Source organism: Macaca thibetana, chromosome 1 (assembly GCF_024542745.1).
Source record: "Macaca thibetana thibetana isolate TM-01 chromosome 1, ASM2454274v1, whole genome shotgun sequence".
In the NCBI taxonomy this organism is placed as follows: Eukaryota; Metazoa; Chordata; class Mammalia; order Primates; family Cercopithecidae; genus Macaca; species Macaca thibetana.
The window spans coordinates 58,894,417-58,911,384 of record NC_065578.1 but is presented as its reverse complement, the minus strand read 5'-3'; the positions used below and the strand labels follow the sequence as shown (position 1 = coordinate 58,911,384).

General features: G+C 41.8%; 1 protein-coding gene across 14 annotated transcripts in view; it reads right to left on the bottom strand.

The window, feature by feature from the left end:
• The window catches only part of FGGY (FGGY carbohydrate kinase domain containing), a 468,393-nt gene that overhangs the window by 42,789 nt on the left and 408,636 nt on the right, over window positions 1–16,968 (bottom strand). The window lies entirely within an intron of this gene.

Genomic DNA, 16,968 nt, shown 5'->3' with positions numbered 1-16,968 from the left:
GCTGGCATGCTAACAAAGGCATGAGAACACTCACCTCTTACAGAGATTTTTACCAATGAGGATGAAATCAAACCACTTTGCTCTAACCTTGACTTTAACCAGAAAGTTATATAAAGGGATTGTATTACATGAGAGTAAATTGTGGATCTCTCAATAGTTGGGACTTGAACTTAAAATATTTTGGTTTATTTAAGGGTGGTGCATGCCACACTCAATCACAGGCCATGTCTTTTTGGGGATAACCTCTCTGAACCTCAGTGTTTTCATCTCTAAAATGACAATCATGATTTCTGCCAGCTTACAAGGCCCTTATCAATATTAAATGAAACAATGTTCCTAAAATGCCTAGAACAGTGTCTGGCCTATAATAAGTGATTAACATACACCGCTTCTTTTTATAAACATAATTATACATCCCATATTTGCACTCGGCATGGATCTGGAGAAATGCAGGCTCTCGATAAATGTTTGTTGAATAAATAACTGTCTGAATGAAATATCTCCAGAAAGTCTTAAAAGATACTTTAATAATATTTAATATAATGCTGATAATAACTATCATTTATTGAGCACCTACTGCTTGTCACATGCTATGATATATGCTCACATATATCATTTCACAGAATTCTCATGACTACCTAGGAACGTAGGCTTTTTCTTTTTAGCTCCATTTTACAAATGAGGAACTGAGGTTGAGAAAGGTTAAGTAACTTCCCTAGGATGACACGGCTCGCAAGTGGCAGAACTGGATTTTTAACTCCTATCCTTCTGATTCCAGAGGCCATGCTCTTAACTGCTGTAGCATCCTGTGCAGTATTTTAAAACACTTTCAAAAAAAAAAAAAAAGTTCTGTTGACTTCTTTGTTAAGAAAGACTCAACTAGAGTGAAGAGGTCTTCTTGCTTCTTCCCAGAATAGCCTCGTCTTGTTGGATTGGCACCTCCTAGGTTAGGAACAGGTGGGACCAGTAAAGCTGCCAGGGACAGGCCCTTGAGAAGGTGGCTGAACACACTGTCCAGTCCCTTTCAAAGTCTAGTGGGGATGGCTCTCACACAGGCTGGCGGGGTGGATCCTGGGTGTTGAGCCGGGGTGTGACCTTGAACAAAAGAGGTGTAAGGACTCCAGCGGCAAAAGTCAATTGTTCTGAGAGGGAAGCTGGTGAAGTGGTCCTGGGTGCCAGTTAGATGGGGGTCAGGAAGCTAAAGCCAAGGGCACTGGGAGTGGCCATGAGCCAGGAAGCCAGGGACTGAGAGTCTGGGGGAAAGTAGTGAAAGCCTCATACAGGCTGCAAGCAATACCAGGCTTGGCAAGGGGCCTTTGTAGTGCGAGGTCTCTGACCCCACGGTAGACAGTGGGGAGTGTCAATGTGTAGGTGAAGGGGTGGTATGGGACAAATTCAACCTCAGAATGCTTCTCTGGGTAAACTCACTTTGGAAGAGGGGCAGGTGACAAGCTTGCAAAGAACCATCATCCTATCACCATCCCAGGACTTGGCAGAGGGCAAGTTGCTAATGCATGGGTGTGCTGGCTATGCCGCTGGTGGTAGTGGAGAGCCTCACATCTGGAACAAGTGGTGTTCAACAAATATTTGTTGAGAGCCACCCTCCACCCCACGCCAGGCCCTGTAGGAATTGCAAGAAACAGAGGTTAGGAATTGGTTGGTGGCTCTCCTGGAAGGAGTCACAGTCTAGAAGGCTAGCCCTTTATTACTACCATCCATGAGCTTGGCCAATCTACCTCTTTAGTTTTCCTGCTGAATCAGAGAAGCCTTAATCATAACAACGTGTTAATAAACAGGAGGAGGTTTATGGTTGTGAAATGCTTTCACACCAACAGGAGGCAGTGTGATCTGATAGAAAGAATGTCTGGATCAGAATTAGGAAGACCTAGTTCAAATGCCAGCATAACAATTTACTTAGTTGTCTGATCTTTAGTCAAATCCCTTATGGTCTTGGATCCAGAGTCTCATCATCTGTAAAACTGGGCTTGTAACACTTACCCTGTTTTCTCCTGAGAGGTAATTTGACAGTAAGTAAGAGCATGGACTCAGGGGCCAAACTGCCTGGGTTCAAAGTGTAGTTTCTCTACATACCAGCTGTGCGACCATAGGTGTGTTACTTAACCTTTTCTGTGCCTCAGTCTCCCCAGCTATACAAAGGAGATAATACCCCCCTTCTAATAGAGTTTCTCTGAAGATTAAATTAGTTAATATATGTTAAGCGATTAGAAGAGAAATTAGAAAGTGCTGGCACACAGAAATACTTAAGTGCTATTGATGGGAAGACACAATATAGTGCATAACTCAACCAGCATACAATTCTTGTCTTTTCCCTCCTTCTTCACATAGTGCCAGTAGCAGTGAGACTAGGACTTGAGCCTAAATCTCCATACTTCAAGTCCTATGTCCCTCAACTATGGCTAAGTGGTAAGGCTTAAGCAGTGCTGGTCATGGCCTTCTCAATCTACATGTGTGCCTTCTCTTCTTGGCATATGTTCTTTAGCCATTCCAAACCCAAGCTCCAAGTGTTCATCCCGGGATTGCCTCTCCAATGCATATCACACTTCTGGATTCACACAATTTCCTCCTTCCTGTCCTTCCCATCCGGCCTGACTTTGTTGAAAGAACTGATCCTTTTCATTATGGCATCCCGTGCTCTGAACCATGCCATAGCTGCCCATTGCCTGTGGTGGGAAATATCAGACTAGTCCAGGTAGCGTAAGGTCTTCAATTCACGGCACTTTCCATCTGAATCCCTGGGGAAATGTTTATAGGTAACAGTATTAGAACAAGCAGAACCTATGATTATGTTATATGGGTTTATAGGGTATATAGATTACCCTATAAAATCTCAAAGACAAGCATATGTATCCAAGGAAGAACGTAACAACACAAAAGCCCTGCACTGTTGAACTAAGTAAGCATTGTGGAATATTCCTAATTTTCCCATCAACCTTTGATTGCTATAATCTAAGCCTCAATTTTCATATCTGTAAAGCAGGATGATACCTACATCACAGAATGGACAGGGAGGGTTAAGGGCAAGGATATGTGTAATGTGTGTGTTCAGCAATCCTGCACCTAAGTGTTATGATGATCACTATTATTATTCTAAAACCCAGGTACCTCTCTCTGGCCTTCAAAATCCTGTAGAATCTGTCCCCACATTATTTACCTGTTCTGATTTTCTATAGTTCCCAGGGATTTGCTGATCCTGTCCCTCTGAGAGCTCTCACTTCCATTTCTGCAGGAACTCTGTGGTTCCTTTTCCCCCTTCCATCATGCCTGAATCTGAGCCTCTGCTTTTTAAATTCGGTCTGTCATTCAAGGCACAGTTCACATTTGACCACGAAACTTGAGAGCCCTCTCCTCCCCTGTCCATTCTCTTGTTCCCAGCTCTCTGAATTCACACTCACTTACTGTCTGTACTAAATAACTTACTTTAAAATGCCTGCTATTGTCTCAGTATTTTGGTTTTCTCTCCCTAATTAGATTGTAATCCTTTCTCAAGCAGCCACTGAGATCTTTTTTTCTTTAATGCTAGTTTGCTGCATGAAACAAATGTTCCAAAAGGTCCCAGCAATGTTTCCTCTGAGGGTCCCCAAATGGAGTGCAAAGACTCCTGGGAGCTCAGAGATCAAGAAGTAGTTTATTCATCTTTTAAATGAAAATAATGATACCAACCACACAGAGTTGTTGGATAGATTGAGATCATGGGCATAAAATTGGCTAGAAATATGCTTAACTGAATTATCTTGCAGAAGAGAAGCAAAAGGTAACTGGAATTGATAGGAAACTGGGAGAGGAGGTAAAAGGAAAGGGAGTGCCATGCTGATAAAACAGATGTATTAAGTATCTCCTGTGTGCTAGGTACTATGCTAGGCATTGTGTGTGTGTGTGTGTGTGTGTGTGTGTGTGTGTGTGTGTGTGTATGTATAATATATAAGGTACTGGTGACTAACACAAGTTCTGGAGTCAGGTTTTTGATTCAAATCCTAGTCCTACCTGTTACCAGTTTTCTGGCCCCAGCTAACCTACTTGAAATAGGTTTTAATACCTTTGGCTTATCTCCTTCATCTTTAAGTTGAGACAATTTAAAGCACAGGCAAACTTCTTTCTATAAAGGGCCAGATAGTAAGTATTTTAGGTTCTATGGGCCATTTGGTCACTGTCACAATTATTCCACTCTGCAGTTGTAGCACAATAGCAGCCATAGGGCCTATGTGAATGAACGGATGTGACTGTGTCTCAATAAAACTTTATTTTCAAAAACAGTCGGTAGGCAAAATTTGGTCTGTGGGGAGTAGTTTGCCAATCTGTAATATAGAATCTATTTCCTTAGGTCTGTGTGAGGATTAAAAAGTTAACATAGACTGTGCTCTTAGCACAGTGCTCTGCACATAGTAATTACTCAACAAATGTTGGCTGTTGTGTATATAATGGACCCATGGAATAGGTGTTAGTATGCCCCTTTACAGGGAAGCAAACTAAAGCTCAGAAGTAACTGAATAGTTTCTCTAAGATCTGACATCTCATAGTGGCAGAGTCAGACTTAGAGCACAAGCTTGACTGACTCTAAAACCAGTAGTTTTCTCACAGTCATTTTTTGTCAACTTGAAGTTCGTATTAGAACCAAGACCAAATTGACCCAAGCGGAACCAAGTTTTCATTGACCCCTACAATGACTCCAGATCAATGAATGTTGCTGGAAAGCACACAACTTTTTGCCTTTGAATCCTGACTCCAGTCAGTAGGGAACAGGTGTGGAATTCATGTTCACCACCCTCTTAGGGTGCTCACAGTCTTAGCCTTCCTTGGTCTCAGCATTGGTTTCTTATGGCACCAATGTATCAGCTGCTTTTGGTGAGCTCTAATTAAGTGCACAAATAGGGCAAGCTTCCCAAATCCCACATTAGTTCTGCTTTGGAATGCCAGAACTTTTCTACCATGGAAAAATGCTTCATGCCCTGACTCTTAACAAACCAGCAAGTTCAAATGCATTTCTGGGAGGGACAAGAATCCCAAGCTGTTATGTGAGAAGGCAATGAAAGAAAGGGCTTTTCTTGAAAGGGGGAAACAAAGGGCATCCAGAAATGTCACCAAAATGCCCTGCAAACTCTCAAGCTTACTCCAAGTTGTTCTTTGTTTGAAGGCCTCGGAAGTATGATGCATGTAACTCTTTACTGGGCCAAGGATAGTGTACTTAAACCTGAGAATCTGAAGCCAGCATCAGCAAAGATTTCTTTTCGTATGTCAAATACAAGGAATAAAAAGGAAAAATAACTCATACTAAATGGCACAGACTTTGTATCTTTCAAAACTCTCCACCTATTTGACTTATTTCTCTCTCCTCTTCTTCTTCCTCTTTTCCTCCTTTTCTTCCTTCTCCTCCTCCTTTTCTTTTCTACACTCACTCCAAAGTCCAGTCTAATAACTGCTTGATTCTAGGGGGACTCTCTGGTACTGTAGCTGAGAAGACATAGTAATGGTTGTTTTTATTCATGTGAATTTAACAGCAATCAGCGGTTTGTTTTATATTTAATTCCACATGTGCCAGAGTGAAACCATTTAGGCCGTAATTCCCCAAAGGCACCGCATGTCTGTCTATTCCCAGAGTTCACTGGACCATTGTGTTGACATATTTTCCCTCATCAAAGGAAATAAACTAGCTTGGCCTTCAACTTGATGCTCCCAGAGACAATGCAATGATGGAAGCCACAAAGATTCACCACCACTAGGTCTCTGAAGTCCCAGATCTAAGTGGATCCTATAGACTTCACACTGGCACCCAACCCAGGCCTCTGGTAAGACAGACATAATCCTTCTGCTGGTCACCATGGCTTCCTGCCCAGGGAAAGAGCAGGCTCTTTGGGACTTTCTGGCTCAGGAGAGCTGAAGGGGCCTTTAGTTAAAGTGGCCATAGTTTATTATCCCAGTGAACTCACCTTTGAGTCCTGGACACTTTTCAGAAGGAAAGAGAATGTTATTATTAATAATTATGCCAAGATTAAGACATTAGCTAGGTATGTCCTGGATGTATTATCACCCTTCCACTTCATTTCCAAGGAGCTGTTGATGGTTTGGAGAAATGATTGTCATTGGGCACTTCTCTCTTAATGATGGTAAGAAACAGAAGTTTCAGACTTCAAAATTTGATTTTAATGCCTCTATTCTGTGTTGCTTCTTCTGAAACATTCTACCAGATGTTTTAGACTTCCGAAAAGCAAAGATATACCTAGAAAATACTGAAGTATGCAACAAATACTAATTGTATCCAGGGCGGAAGCCTTTCTGATGATGCTGACAGGGGAAGAGGTTCCAGCCCCACATGTGGGAAGGGCCATCTTCTTGAAAGTCTTAAAGTAGGATCAATAAAATATTCAAACTTTTTGCAGAACTACAACATAATTGTCAGCTTTTTATTTGATTATATAAGGACTTTAAACAAAGCAACTGCTCAACATTTACTCTCACCATCATTTCATAACGAAAATGAGATTTTAATACCAAAAAAGTGGTTATCATGATATCAGAATAAACGAGAATCATTTAAATAGTCTACATTTAGTTTTGTCGAAATCTCAATACCCTGTCCTTATTGTTTCATTTCTCATGGACTAGTGAAGCTTTGTGAAGGACCTGCAGTGGAGACCAGCTGCACGAGTGTGTCATCCATTAAACTGGTACCAGTAGAGTGGGGTGTTGCTGAAAAGATATCCAAAAATGTAGAAGCGGCTTTGGAACTGGGTAACAGGCAGAGGGTGGAACAGTTTGGAGGGCTCAGAAGAAGACAGGAAGATGTGGGAAAGTTTGGAACTTCCTAGAGACTTGTTGAATGACTCTGACAAAAATGCTGATAGTGATATGGACAATAAGGTCTAGGCTGAAGTGGTATCAGATGGAGATGAAGAACTTGTTGGGAATGGGAGCAAAGGTGACTCTTGTTATGTTTTAGCAAAGAGAATGGTGGCATTTTGCCCCTGCCCTAGAGATTTGTGGAACTTTGAACTTGAGAGAGATGATTTAGGGTATCTGGTGGAAGAAATTTCTAAGCAGCAAAGCATTCAAGAGGTGACTTGGGTGCTACTAAAGTACTCAGTTTCAAAAGGAAAACAGAGCATAAAAGTTTGCAAATTTGCAGCCTGACAATGCCATAGAAAAGAAAATCCCATTTTCTGAGAAATTCAGGCGGGCTGCAGAAATTTGCATAAGTAACGAGGAGCCAAATATTAATTCCCAAGATAATGAGGAAAATGTCTCTAGGGCATGTCACAGGTCTTCATGGCAGCCCCTCCTATCACAGGCCTGGAGGCCTAGGAGGAAAAAGTGATGTTGTGGGCCAGGCCCAGGGTCCCCATGATGTGTGCAGCCTAGGGATTTGGTGCTCTGCATCCCTATAGCTTGAGCTGTGGCTTCAGAGGGTGCAAGTCTCAAGCCTTGGCAGCTTCCATGTAGTTCTGAGCCTGCCAGTGCACAAAAGTCAAGAATTGAGGTTTGGGAATCTCTGCCTAAATTTCAGAAGATGTATGGAAACACCTGGATGCCCAGGCAGAAGTTTGCTATAGGGGCAGGGTCCTCTTGGAGAACCTCTGCTATGGCAGTGCAAAGGGAAATGTGGTGTCAGAGCCTTAACACAGATTCCCTGCTGGGGCACCGCCTAATGGAGCTGAGAGAAGAGGGCCACCAGCCTCCAGATTCCAGAATGGTAGATCTACTGATGGCTTGCACTGCACACCTGGAAAAGCTGCAGACACCCAACGCCAGCTTGTGAGGGCATCTGGGAGAGAGGCTATATCGTGCAAAGCCACAGAGGCAGAGGTGCCCAAGACCATAGGAATCTACATCTTGCATGAGTGTGACCTGGATGTGACACACGGAATCAAAGGAGATCATTTTGTAGCTTTAAGATTTGACTGCCTCACTGGATTCTGGACTTGCATGGGGCCTGCAGCCCCTTTGTTTTGGCCAATTTCTCCCATTTGGAATGGTTGTATTTACCCAATGCCTGTATCCCCATTGTATCTAGGAAGTAACTAACTTGCTTTTGATTTTACATGCTCATAGGCAGAAGGGACTTGCCTTGTCTCAGATGAGACTTTGGACTGGGGACTTTTGAGTTCATGCTGAAATGAGTTCAGACTTTGGGGGACTGTTCTGAAGGCATGATTAGTTTTGAAATGTGAGGACATGAGATTTTGGAGGGGCCAGGGGTGGAATGATATGGTTTGGCTGTGTCCCCATCCAAATCTCATCTTGAATTCTCCCATGTTGTGGGAGGCACCTGGTGGGAGGTGATTGAACCATGGGGGTGGGTCTTTCCTGTGTTCTTCTCATGATAGTGAATGGGTCTCGCAAGTTCTGATGGTTTTAAAAGTGGGAGTACCCATCAACTCATCCTTTACATCAGATGGGTGCTGACGAGTTGATGGGTGCAGCACACCAACATGGCACAAATATACATATGTAACAAACCTGCACGTTATGCACATGTACCCTAGAACTTAAAGTATAATAATAATAAAAAAAATATATATATATAAAAATTTAAAAAAAAAAGTGGGAGTTTCTCTGCACAAGCTCTATCTTTGCCTGCTGCCATCCATGTAAGATGTGACTTGCTCCTCCTTGTCTTTTGCCATGATTGTGAGGCCTCTCCAGCCACATGGAACCTCTTTCTTTTGTAAATTGCCCAGTCTCGGATATGTCTTTATTGCAGCATGAAAACAGACTAATATACCCAATGCAATGCACAGAGCTCTATCCAGAAAGAGCCCAAGCTGCGGTTAATTGTTTGCAGTCAATTTCTTTCAATTCTTTTGTTGTTGTTGTTGTTTTAATTATATTTTAAGTTCTGGGATACATGTGAAGAACATGCAGGTTTGTTACATAGGTATATATGTGCCATGATGGTTTGCTGCACCCATCAACCCGTTGTCTACATTAGGTATTTCTCCCCTTGCCCCCACCGTTTGACATGCCCTGGCCTGTGATGTTCCTCTCCCTGAGCCCATATGTTCTCATTGTTCAACTACCACTTATGAATGAGAACATGTGGTGTTTGGTTTTCTGTTCCTGTGTTAGTTTGCTGAGAATGATGGTTTCCAGCTTCATCCACGTCTCTGTGAAGGACATGAACTCATTCTTTTTCATGGTTGCATGGTATTCCATCATGCATATGTGCCACGTTTTCTTTATCCAGTCTAACATTGATGGGCATTTGGGTAGGCTCCAAGTCTTTGCTATTGTTAATAGTGCTGCAATAAAATTATGTGTGCATTTCTCTTTGTAGTAGAATGATTTATAATCCTTTGGGTATATACCTAGTAATGGGATTGCTGGGTCAAATGGTGTTTTTACTTTTAGATCCTTGAGGAATCGCCACACTCTTCCACAAAGGTTGAACTAATTTAGACTCCCAACAACAGTGTAAAAGTGTTCCTATTTCTCCATATCCTCTCCAGCATCTTTTGTTTCCTGACATTTTAATGATCACCATTCTAACTGGCATTGAGATGGTATCTCATTGTGGTTTTGATTTGCATTTCTCTAATGAGCAGTGATGATGAGCTTTTTTTCATAAGTTTCTTGGCCACATAAATGTCTTCTTTTGAAAAGTGTCTGTTCATATTCTTTGTATACTTTTTGATGCGGTTGCTTTTTTTAGTAAATTTGTTTAAATTATTTGTAGATTCTGGATATTAACCATTTTTCAGATGGATGGATTGCAAAAAATTTCTCCCATTCTGTAGGTTGCCTGTTCACTCTGATGATAGTTGCTTTTGCTGTGCAGAAGCTCTTTAGTTTAATTAGATCCCATTTGTCAATTTTGGCTTTTGTTGCCATCGCTTTTGGTGTTTTAGTCATGAAGTCTTTGCCCATGCCTATGTCCTGAATGGTATTGCCTAGGTTTTCTTCTAGGGTTTTTATGGTTTTAGTCTTACATTTAAATCTTTAATCTATCTTAATTTTTGTATAAGATGTAAGGAAGGGGTCCAGCTTCAGTTTTCTGCATATGGCTAGCCAGTTTTCCTAACACCATTTATTAAATAGGGAATACTTTTTTATCTTTGAATCTGTGTTTTACAAGTGAAAATTGATAGAACAGTGGGGCTAGTCTCCAGGGCCAGTTCTTGGCCATCCACTCTCTGTCTTCTGCTGCCCCATCCCACTGCTGACCACACACCTGTGAGTTGGTGGTAGGGTTACATGGCTAGGGGTGAGGGCATGTTTTGCTCTTGCCCGTCTCCTCATAGAGGTGAGCATAGGTGTGGAAAGAGTCAGGCCAGACATTGAGCCCCTTGTGTCTCAGGGTGGGCCAAGGCAGTGACCCCAGCTGGCTACCACTGCCATGGAGTGTCAGGCTGACAACCTACAGAGGGGTTCCACGTAAAATTTGGAAAGGCTTGGAAGTCACCTGTCAGCCATGGGTTGAGGCAGAAGGCCTGTTGGAAGGAGTGACTTTCCTGCCCCTGGTCAGGGATCTACATTTTCATTTTGCACTGGGTCCCACAAATTGGGGGATATACAAATTGTAGCCTGCCCTGCCTGCAGTGGCCCTCCAGTGACATTTGAGAACTACTGACCTACCTGATAGGTCCTTGCCTCTAAATATTTCCACTCCTCTCACTTGTAAGTAGATTCTTTGCATGATGGCTGTGGCATGTTGACAGCCACTTCATTCTTGGCCTGGACTGGGTGGCTAATTGTCCACCTGTGGGTGGCATTTCACAGTTTGGAAAGCACTCTTCTTGTGTGTGTGTGTGTGTGTGCGCGCGCACGTGTGTGTGTGTGTGAGATATAGTTTCATTCTGTGTCTCCACCTAAATCTCATCTCAAATTGTAATCCCCACGTATTGAGGGAGGGACCTGGTAGGAAGTGATTGGATCATGGGGGTGGTTTCCCTCATGCTGTTCTTCTGATAGTGAGGGAATTCTCATGAGAGCTGATGGCTTAAAAGTGGCAGTTTCCCCTGCACTCACTCTCTTTCCTGCTGTCTTGTGAAGAATGTGCCTGCTTGCCCTTTACCTTCCACCCTGATTGTAAGTTTGCTGCGGCCTCCCCAGCCATGTGGAACTGTGAGTCAATTAAACCTGTTTTGTTTATAAACTACCCAGTCTCAGGTAGTATCTTTATAGCAGTGTGAAAATGGACTAATAGAGAGTCAGGATGTATATGCATGTGTGTGTGTGTGTGCGCGTGTATGTACACACACATTCATCTCACTTTTTCTTGCTTGGCAAACTTGAAACAGCTTAAACAGGTTTAGTTTAAAAGGTTGAGGCCTTATCCAAAATTCTAGGAATCAGAAGTGTTTTGAATTTTGGATTTTTGAATATTTGCATTATATAATTACTGGTTGAGCATCCCTAAATCCAAAATCCAAAACTGGAAATGCTACAATGAGCATTTCCTTTGAGTATGACCTTTGGGTGTTATATCAATGCACAAAAAGTTTCAGATTTTGAAGCATGTTGGATTTAGATTTTTCCAATTAGTGCTGCTCAACCTGTACTTTGGATTTTCAGACAAATCTAGGTACAGATCCCAACTCTGTCCCTTTCCGTTCCATGGCTTTGAGAATGTGAACTACCTTTCTAGACATCTAGCTCCTCATTTGCAAATGAAGATAATAATATCTACCTAGTTCACATAACCTCCTTTAAAGATTAAATGTCGTTACATAATTAGAGTTCAGCATGTATCAGGTGATCAATTACTATTTGTCCCTTTCCTCTTTCTCCTGCACCTTAGAGACTGAGAATTGATGCTTGGGTAGGCAATGTCTTAACCAAGGAGACCCATTTAATAGGGGCCGAGCCTGGTATCCTCCTGGTCTAGGGTCCCTTCCATTGTTCAAAAGGCAGTCCAGTAACAGTAAGGAAAAGCTCTGAAATAGGTAAACAGCAGTAACTCTGGAAATCTGGGAGTCTGATTCTTAGGGAGTGAAAAGTGAGCACATTAGACTGGTTAGTTCTGACAGATGAGAAAAACAAAACAAAACAAAACAAAAAACTGAAATGGCAGGAAAAGAATAGATGGGGCAGGTAGAAAGCACCAAGGAAAAACATAACCTCCTTCCCATTTCTAATACATTGCAGTCCCTCCCTTTAGAGAAGCCCAAAGACTTTTTGTCCCTGTATTGGCTGCATTCACAAGAGCAGAGTCAGACATGTTTTAGACTAAGAATAAGGAGGCCTGGATTTCATCTCAGATTCTCTCTGTATAACCTCAGGACAGTCACCTCCTACTCTGGAACCAATTGTCCACTTCTTTTAAATGCATTGGACTCGATGACTTGTTAAAGTCCCATCTAGCTTTGATACTTTTTTTAATTAGATAAAGAACAGGTATACAAACATATTCTGTAGCAAGTGGGTAAACACCTATTCAAATAGAGTGGGTCCCTTCAAAACAGAGGCTTTGGGAAGGCCTGCTTTGTATGAAGTCCACGGATGCTGATTCTTTGGGCAAAGCCATTTGTTGAGAGTCCATGATGGCTGATCATCTGCTGATTCTTATATCTCTATTCATAACCAAGGGGGTTTCATTCGAATGGGCTGTGACTAGACTTCATGAACAGTAACAGACTCAGCCATTTTCATGCATGGCGTTTCAACATTCATCTCCAAACAGAAGGAATACAGTGGGCTGTTGTGACGAGAATTCTGTGGAGAACTATTTATGGCTGTGTTTTGGTTTACCCTCAGCCTAGTACACAGGGTACAGTTGAAAACGACCTCAGCTGAAAACACTCTCTTGTCTTTCAGGCAAAATTTCCAAATTTTTACATGAAGGCCTGTTAGCTCCAGGCCTGCTGCCCCTGTGGCTGCCTACTCTGTTCACCCTGAGAAACACAGTCATCCTTCTCTCCCCCTCCTCCTACAGCTTGGCCTCTGAGTCATTCCCAGCAGAGGCAAGGCATGTATTAAAAGCATATCATTAGGGACTTAGAGTTGGACAGACTTGGGCTCAAATCCCAGTTTTTCTACTTTTTAGCTATCTGACCTTAGGCGAGTCACTTAACCTCTCCAGCTTTCAGTTTCATTAGGCAAAACTGGAAATAATAGTACCTATCTGACAAAACTGTTTTAAGAATTAAAATGAGACACACTGCTGCAGATAAATCCTGATGGACATCCTTAGTTGTGTATCTCTCTCTCCTTCAATCATTTTGGCCTGATCCATAGAAATCAGGCTTTGATCTCAATTTCCCTTCCTTAGATTTGATTCTCTTTCTTACCTTGTGCTACAGACTCCCCAGAGTTGGAGAGGGCAGAGGGTGCAGGGCTCTGCCTGTGCTGTCATCACTTCTGCCCAGGGACCCTGACTGCAAACAGGAATCTTCCCTTAAATGGATAGGGGATACAGGTAATGATAATAATAAATTGTATTAAGTACTTTCTATGAACCCAATTTATTATTATTGCTTCTTCATAATGAACCTAGAGGTAGGCACCATTATCAATCTAATTCTACAGATTAGGAAACTGAATGTTGAAGAGGTCAGGTCTAAGGTCACAGGGCTAAGAGTGTGGAGGCCACATTCTACTAGTCTCTTGGCTTTCGAGAATTTGGGTAGTCTCTGCATATTCATTCCTGTCTTTTTTGATACTCATCACCAGAGTAGCTACCACTTCTTTCTTGAGTACCTATAATGATTACATACATTATCCCATTTGACTTGTCCAGCAGTCCCATGAAGTAGATATTTTCATACTCATTTTACAAATTAGAGAGCTCAGCTTAGAGTAAGCATATTATCCAAAGTCAATTGGCTGTGAAATGAGGAGCCCAAATTCAGATACCATACATGATTTATTAGTAGCTCCCTGAATACTGTACTATGTGCCAAGTACTTTATAAATAGTGACCCATGTAACAACTCTACGAGGTAGATAACATTAGCACTCTCATCTTACAGCCAGGGAAACAGAGGCAGAGATTAATTAAGAAACTTGCTCCAGGCCTCACAAGTAAAGAGTGGCAGAGCTGGGTTTTAACTCCAGGCAGTCTGGCTCAAGAGGTTGGGCAGTCAGCCTCTAGTGCTGTGTTGCCTTAAGGAGAGAAGGATGCCAGCTTGAGGTGAGGAGAAAAAGGGATGATCTCAAAGGCAGGGGCAATTTATTCCTGTGTAGGCAGGAGGCTCAGTGAGTTTACAATCTACCAATGCTTGAAGAAAGAACTCTCCACCCACGTAGACAGGAGCTGTTCCCCAGAGCACTGACTTCCCTCCTCCTAAAGGGGTCGGCCACTGTGGAGAATTTTCCAGCATTGAGCAATGGTGTAGGTGTTTCGTTTCCTTTAGGCCCACTGAGATGTATCATCAGGAAATTGCCTCAGACTCTCAAGCTAGATATGCCTCTACCATTTGGCTACAAAATTCCTCAGAAGAGATGGAAGCCAATAGTTTTAGATGACCAGTTGCATTCAAAGGTCCAGGGGAAAAAAAGGTATTTAACCAGAAAAGGCAAAAGCAAACATGTATTGAGCAGATACCATGTGCTGAAACAATGTGAAACCTCACAATATCCATTTGAAGTTGTGATCAGCTCCATTCTACAGAGAAATAAACTAAGGCTCAGAGCAGCGAAGTTATGTCTCAAAGTCAAGTGGTAAGTAGAGGAAGCTGGGTATGATTCAATGCTCAGATGATTTCAGGCTGCGTGCCCAGCATCTAGCTCCTTGCTGCATCTCATTTGCCTGTGGCTGATCCCGATGGAGTTTTACAATTTTCCCATAATTAATGATAAAATTACTAAGAATGTCTTTAACAAACACAGAGACCTGCCGGCCTGGTGTGTTCTGATCTCAGCTTTGCCTTGGGTAAAACACTCACCTCCTCAGTCCATAGTTTACTCTTGGGCACATAAAAGTCTAAAACATTATCAGTCTGAAAAACACTGCTTCAAGAAAAGAAATAGTTTAAAGGGAATATTTCTAAGAAATTCTGATGTCAAAAAGAGATTCACAGATAAAAGTTTATGACATTTTAAAACTCCGGTACCAGATATTGTAAGCAAAGGTAGATGAGAAGGGACATACTATAAGGATGTCTTCAGTATGTAATGACAGATAAAGAATTGGTATATAGAGTAGATAAAGAACTCCTCTAAATCAATGAGGAAAAGACAACCCTATAGGAAAATGAAGAAAAGATATTAATAGGCCATTAACAGAAAAGTACTTGATGGGTATAAAGAGAATGTTCATTCTTACTAGTAATGGGAAAGGCCAAGGAAAAGAACAATGAGCAGTCATTTTCTGCCCCAAAATTGGCAAAAATATTAAACAACTGACAATATCCAGCATTGGCAAAGGCACAGGGACATCATTGGCAGGAATACGAATTGGGACAGCTTTTTTGGAGGACATTTTGGCCACAGCTAACAAAATTTTAAATGCACAAATCCTTCCACTAGAAATTCCACTTTTTTTGTATTTCTCCAAAAGAAATCCTCATATTTGTATATAAAGAACTACACCAACAATGATCTTTGTGTCTCCGTTTTTAATAGCTAAACACTAGAAACTACCTAAAGGTCTATCAACACATTGGTTAAACAGTTTTTTATATATGCAGATTCTGGAATTACTGTTATCATGGGGCAGCTTTATATGTATTAATATATTCCAAAGTATCTTGTAGATAAAAAAGTTGATCTCTTTTTCATCCTCTACTATTTAAATAGTGTAGTATCCTATTATACAATCTTTACTATATGATCTGTATATGTGTATATATATGTCCGTGAATACATCAAAAAAGTAAGACAGGCATACAAAATGCATAATAGTGATTATTTTTGGGATCAGGGGAGGTTTGTGCCTTTCACTTTTGCTCTATATTCCATTGTTCGTGCTTTTACAAAGTAAGTGTATTCCTGTCATTTTTCAAGTATCTAAAGAAAAGCAAGTTGGCAACAGAGACAGAAACACTTGCTTTGTGCTCAGGGTTATCTGCTGTTCAACCAGGATTGAGAAATCCTCTGACCCAGCCCCAGGGCTGGGCTTGCTCTTCTGCTGATAAGAATGGTAAGATGCTCAGCCGGAATCTGCCTTTATCTCATTCTCTTCTGTTTCTGTAAGTGCTCATACATCTGAACATATGCGCACATATACACATTCCTGTCTAGCGCGCATACTCAGAGTAACTACTGCGTAGGCTAGTTCAACAGCCTGAGAACTTCTGAATCATGAACCAGAGCAATTCTTGTCATCTTGATAAAACATGTACACAATCACACTCCAATACAACTACAACAAAAATAACAAATTGTCAGGCCCCATAAGCAGAAGCCTTGATTTAAACCATAGGGTCCAGTGGGCACACACTGGATGTGAAGCTCCTTAAATAATGGCTCTGCTAGCCTAAAACATATCAGATGTTCCTTTAGCCTTAGCTCACCCAAGACATAAACTATGTGTTCAGGGGAAAGCAAAGTCAAATGACTCATGACAGAGTTTGTTTTTAGTATGAATTATTTTTTCTGGCTCCTTGCTTTTAAAGACAGATCCTTTTCAGATGGGCTAAAGCAAGGACTGCTGGGAGCTGGGCTCACAAGACTAGCCTTCCTATTCTTCTGCAAGTTGGAAGTAGATGCCCAGGGAAGGAGAGTTTATTTCCCATTATGCTGACTCCCATCATGCACTGCTGCTTCTTTTTCCTTTCAAAACCGTGCAATGGCAGCCTTGTGGTAGCTGGGTGACAAGGTGGAAAGAACACTGGATTTGGAGTCTGTGAGATTGGAGCTCCAATTCCAACTTTGCCAGTTACTAATTGTGTGATGCTGGGAATGTCACACGACTTTTCTGTTCTGGGTTGCAGTTTCCTCGAAGATGAAATGGGTATAATGAGTATTGCAATGGATTGTGGTGGGGGGCTCAATGATTTAACCTTAGTGCCTGGCACATGGAAGGCACTCAGTAAATAGGACTGGACAGAACCCTCAGGACAGAGATGGTATCCTATT